The sequence below is a fragment of the Geospiza fortis genome, unplaced genomic scaffold (assembly GCF_000277835.1).
Source record: "Geospiza fortis unplaced genomic scaffold, GeoFor_1.0 scaffold112, whole genome shotgun sequence".
Classification (NCBI taxonomy): domain Eukaryota; kingdom Metazoa; phylum Chordata; class Aves; order Passeriformes; family Thraupidae; genus Geospiza; species Geospiza fortis.
Genome location: NW_005054298.1, coordinates 22,167,008 through 22,171,371, shown reverse-complemented (window position 1 = coordinate 22,171,371; position 4,364 = coordinate 22,167,008). Strand labels below are relative to the sequence as shown.

At 38.3% G+C, this 4,364-nt stretch overlaps 1 protein-coding gene across 1 annotated transcript in view; it reads left to right on the top strand.

Annotated features, from left to right (window-relative positions):
- NEUROD1 (neuronal differentiation 1) overlaps positions 1-4,364 on the top strand; it is a 10,402-nt gene that overhangs the window by 5,172 nt on the left and 866 nt on the right. The gene's annotated exons all lie outside the window — the stretch shown is intronic.

The window sequence follows — 4,364 nt, the reverse complement described above, 5'->3', positions numbered from 1 at the left end:
ATACCATATTATAAAAAATCCTTGAAAAACATAGTACATAAATGCATACTGAAACAGTGAGCTGAAGATCTACAAATACACTAATATCTACATAAGTGTTTTTTAAATAATTCATATATGTATTTAACAAACTGTCAGAAGCTATGCAATACAAAATTAAAACTGACAATGCTCTCAAAGCATTCTCTTAAGTATTTAGGTTGCCTAAAGGGTATGTAAAACATAGAATATCAGCCCTAGTTTTCAGTTCTCTAGCTTGTAGTAGTTTGCAGCATAGAGTTCACTGCATTCTGCATTAAATAAAATAGAAACAACTAATATTTACATGTTTACTAACACTGTGACAGAGCAATAGACAATAAGATTCAGAGGGAAAAAATTACCTTAAAAAGATAGCATACCAAACTTAATGCAAAGAAAAGACAATATACTCTGATCAACACATTCTCATTTCATATTCTTCCTATTCCCACATTTTTCTCTATTGTTCTGATTCATTTCAATTAATGGGAGTATCAGGAATGACTGCAACTTCAGATTGCATTTTTGCAGCTTCTTGTACCTGAATAATAATTTCACTGCTCTCTTTGCAAAGGCTTGTCCATTTCCTTACCTACTTTTTTTTCTCTGTTCTTTAAGGCTTTCCTTCTTTTGAAAATTTGAAGACGTAGAGCAATAGTAATGCTCTCTTCTATAGACCATTTATATAATTTTCCTTCAGAATAATTATGGCTTTGCTTATCATGCCAAAAATTTGGTGTTCTGCTTAATGTCACTTCTTCATGGTAAACCAATTCAAGAGAGCTGAATTAATATGAAGAGTTACAAAAGATTATCTTCTAAAGTAGAAATGTAAGAAGGGAGCATACTTAGGAGAGTTAATATCTGTGAATGAACAGCTGAAATATAACTGACTATACACGAAACCCTCATTGTATAAACACACACTGTAGCCAGAAAAACATATGAGCCAAGGGCATGCTGCCAACTTCAAAATTCAGATTTCTCCAGAAGGAAATCTCCATTAGCTACAGAAAACAAGTCAGCTACCAGAAATGTTCAGTCAAAAGCTCTAGAATGGGGATATTTTCCCCAGAGTGTCCCCTTATTGCTTCTGGTCTAAATTCCTGTTCCTTAACTTGAACATCACATTTCTTATGAATCCAAAGCTGACCTAGTTACCCCATTGCATTTTTACAGACACTTTTTTGAGGTGGGAGGACATATTTTCCAATAGCAAGCTTTACCTGCTTGCTGTCCTTCAGTTAACACTAGCTGTACTTCCCTCACTCACTATTTCTGTCAGAGGTTGTTGTACCTCTTTCTTCCTTCACAAGGTTCTTCTGCAAAAGAGTTCTGAGGCTCTCACAACTTCTTAGCGTCTAGAGAGCAAAGGATGATTTCCAGAAAGAGACACTGTTAGTTAAGTAGAGCTTAGCTCCTCTCCTTGTTTCCTACTACCTCTCCTCTTGGTTCATAGGATGCTTCCCTCTCCCTAGGCCATCTGGTTGTGCTTAAGGCCAGCACCCTGACCTGGGACAAAACCTCCCCTGGGTCCAGACTGCTGAGAACAAACTCTAAGAAACCTCAAGGGAGATGTCCCCTCCCTCACGCAAGACCTGTGGTTTGGAAAAGGCTCTTAAGCATGGTGTCTGCCTTCATCTTATTGCAGCCCTGTCTGTGCCATATCCGGGTCCTGACCCACAAACTCAATAATCTTGTCTGACTTCGGACCTACCTTGATAACACAAGCTTCCCTGGTGGCTCCTGGGCTAGCACTGACACTGGTACTGCCAGCTGACCTGATCCAATGACTGTGCTTTTCAGCTTGATGCTGGACATACCTTGACACAAGGGATTTGTCTGGCTGTCTGGGCTCTTGTTGAACCTAGCTACACACAGTTCTGTTTACCTTGATCAGGTATATGGGATCCTACCTGACTTGTAATCACTCTAAACCCCATTCCCTTTTTGAAGCAGCCTGCTCCTACTGCTCCTCAGAATTCCTCCTCTTGTTCTTCTGGCTGCAAGGCCCATGAAACCAGTACTGAGCCTTAAAAACCCTGAGCATCCCCACCTGCAACCCCCTCACCGACCCTAAACATGAGCCTGGAGCTCTATTCAAGTTCCTTCTGGGACTACAACTTTTTCAGTTCCAGATGCTGTGTGATGAAGGTCTGCAGCTCAGCCACAATCCTGACCTGGCTCTGAACCCTGCTGATCCAGACCTGCCTCATCATTGTAAACTTGGCTGATGATTTGTGTGTTTGATGGAGTCTAACACCCTCCCCAGACTTCCTTGCTCAGGTACTGCTGCATGTAGGCTCAGTGCTCCATGCTGCTTGAATGCCTGCTATTCCTACTGGTTTTCTTGCATCTTTTTCTCTGATACAAGAACAGAAGATACTACACTAGATCATCCATACACACAACCATTTCTTACCACAAAGTTAAAGGGAGTTTTATGTGTGAGAGTTCCTGACATAGCCTAGAAAAATTGATAAAATTATATTGCTGGACTATTCCATGCATTTCCAAATTCAATGTACAAATCTGAAATTTGTGATAACTAAAAAAAAAAAAAAAGGCTGTTAGAATAGACTTGTTTGGAATCTTTCCCCCCAGGAAAAAAGTGTCTGTCTCAAATTTACAAAGAATTGTGGGCATTGAGGATTTGTGAACAGCAGCAAAATACAATGAACAGAGTTTTATGGTATTTGTTACTATGTAGAGTTCTCTTACTATTTTATGTTTTTATCTAATACATTTAGTATCTTAACTGTTACTGATTTAATAGACTTTTCAAGTAATGCCTATAAGAAGGTGTTAGAATTTTTAATTACATCAGTCAAAGGATATTACAAGTCTCTTAGGGATTGCAGTAGTTTCCCACTGGTGGTACTGAAAACACTATCATTTTAGGGTTCTAAACCAGTTATCAATTTACCCTCTCCTCTACCTTAGGAGAAATGATCTGGTGGTAATATATAATATACACTAGGTGGTATAGGCTAATAAATTGTCCCAGAAACAAATACAAATGACTGCAGGGAATTATAGAGGGCATATGGCCTCAAAAGAGATTTGACTATATCTAGCTTCATATTATGCTTTATCTTCCAGTTAATGATTTAGCTTTCCTTTTGAATGACATCAGTGCAAACACATTAAAGATCACCGACACCAAATAATAGGCACAAATTGAATTAGTTCATTTACTGCTGTATCAGAATGATAAATGTTAAGGCAAGCTTGTTTGGCTCACAGTTTTCCTCCCTCATCACTTTTTTTTTTTTTGCTTAAAGATATTTTGCACAAAACTTCTACACTCTACACATAATTCCAATTACTTATGCCTTATTCTGTCTGATTACTTTGCAGTTGAGATATTTATATCCCAACAAAGAAGACCTAAGGGACAAAATAAAAACTGAGATAATTACTAAAAGTTTTAAGCAAACATAAACCTTATGTGGTCATGTGATTCAGAAAGGCAAATTGGTGAGGGCTGCATTTCAGTAAAAGCTGTATTAACGGCTCAATGCAAATTCAAAACAGGCTGCATATTTAACAAATATTCGGCATATACTTTAAACATGGCAGAGTAATAGATGGAAATAAGTATCAAAAAGTTGTACCATGATGACTTTTTAAATGTGTCTTAAACCTGTCTTCTCAGCTACATACTAAGTAGCTTGGTACTGGTTTTTATAGAATTATGGAAGAAGTCAACATACCTTGAGAACATGCATCATCTTGTGAGCTCTTGGCTGGTATGGCTGCAATCAAAATTTCTCTTCTACAAGGCTAAACATCAAAGGATACTCTAACATGTGGCTTAAACTGTATCTTGTATCCACCAGCAAAGGGCAATGTTTGCAATTTATTGTTTAATTTCTCAGATGGACAATTACATTTGTATTGTTACAAACATTAAAGATAAAATTACTGAACTTCTTCTTTAAGAATATCCTTTTCACGCCCTAGCAAGCCACGATGACATTATAAAACTTTATAATTGTACAAGTTTAGCCCTTAGAGGCTCAGAAGCACCTTATAAATGGGAGTTGGCCCTGCACTCCACGTGATTGTCATCAGTGAATCTTACAGCAGCTGTGACTAAAGCAGTCATACTTCCAAGCAGTGAAGTCTATCATTCATAGAGCAAGAGTAAAGTGATCTTCCTCCCTTGCATTCAATCTTCGAGGATGAGGGATGACTACGCAACCCTTCTGGGTATTCCTTCTGCACTGGCGCACCTGACAGCAGATCTGTTCTAGTACGAGTCAGTATCAGACTCCGAGTCACGGTTTTGCTCGAATGCAATGTTTTGCATTCTTATGAATGAAGGGTACAGCTGGATG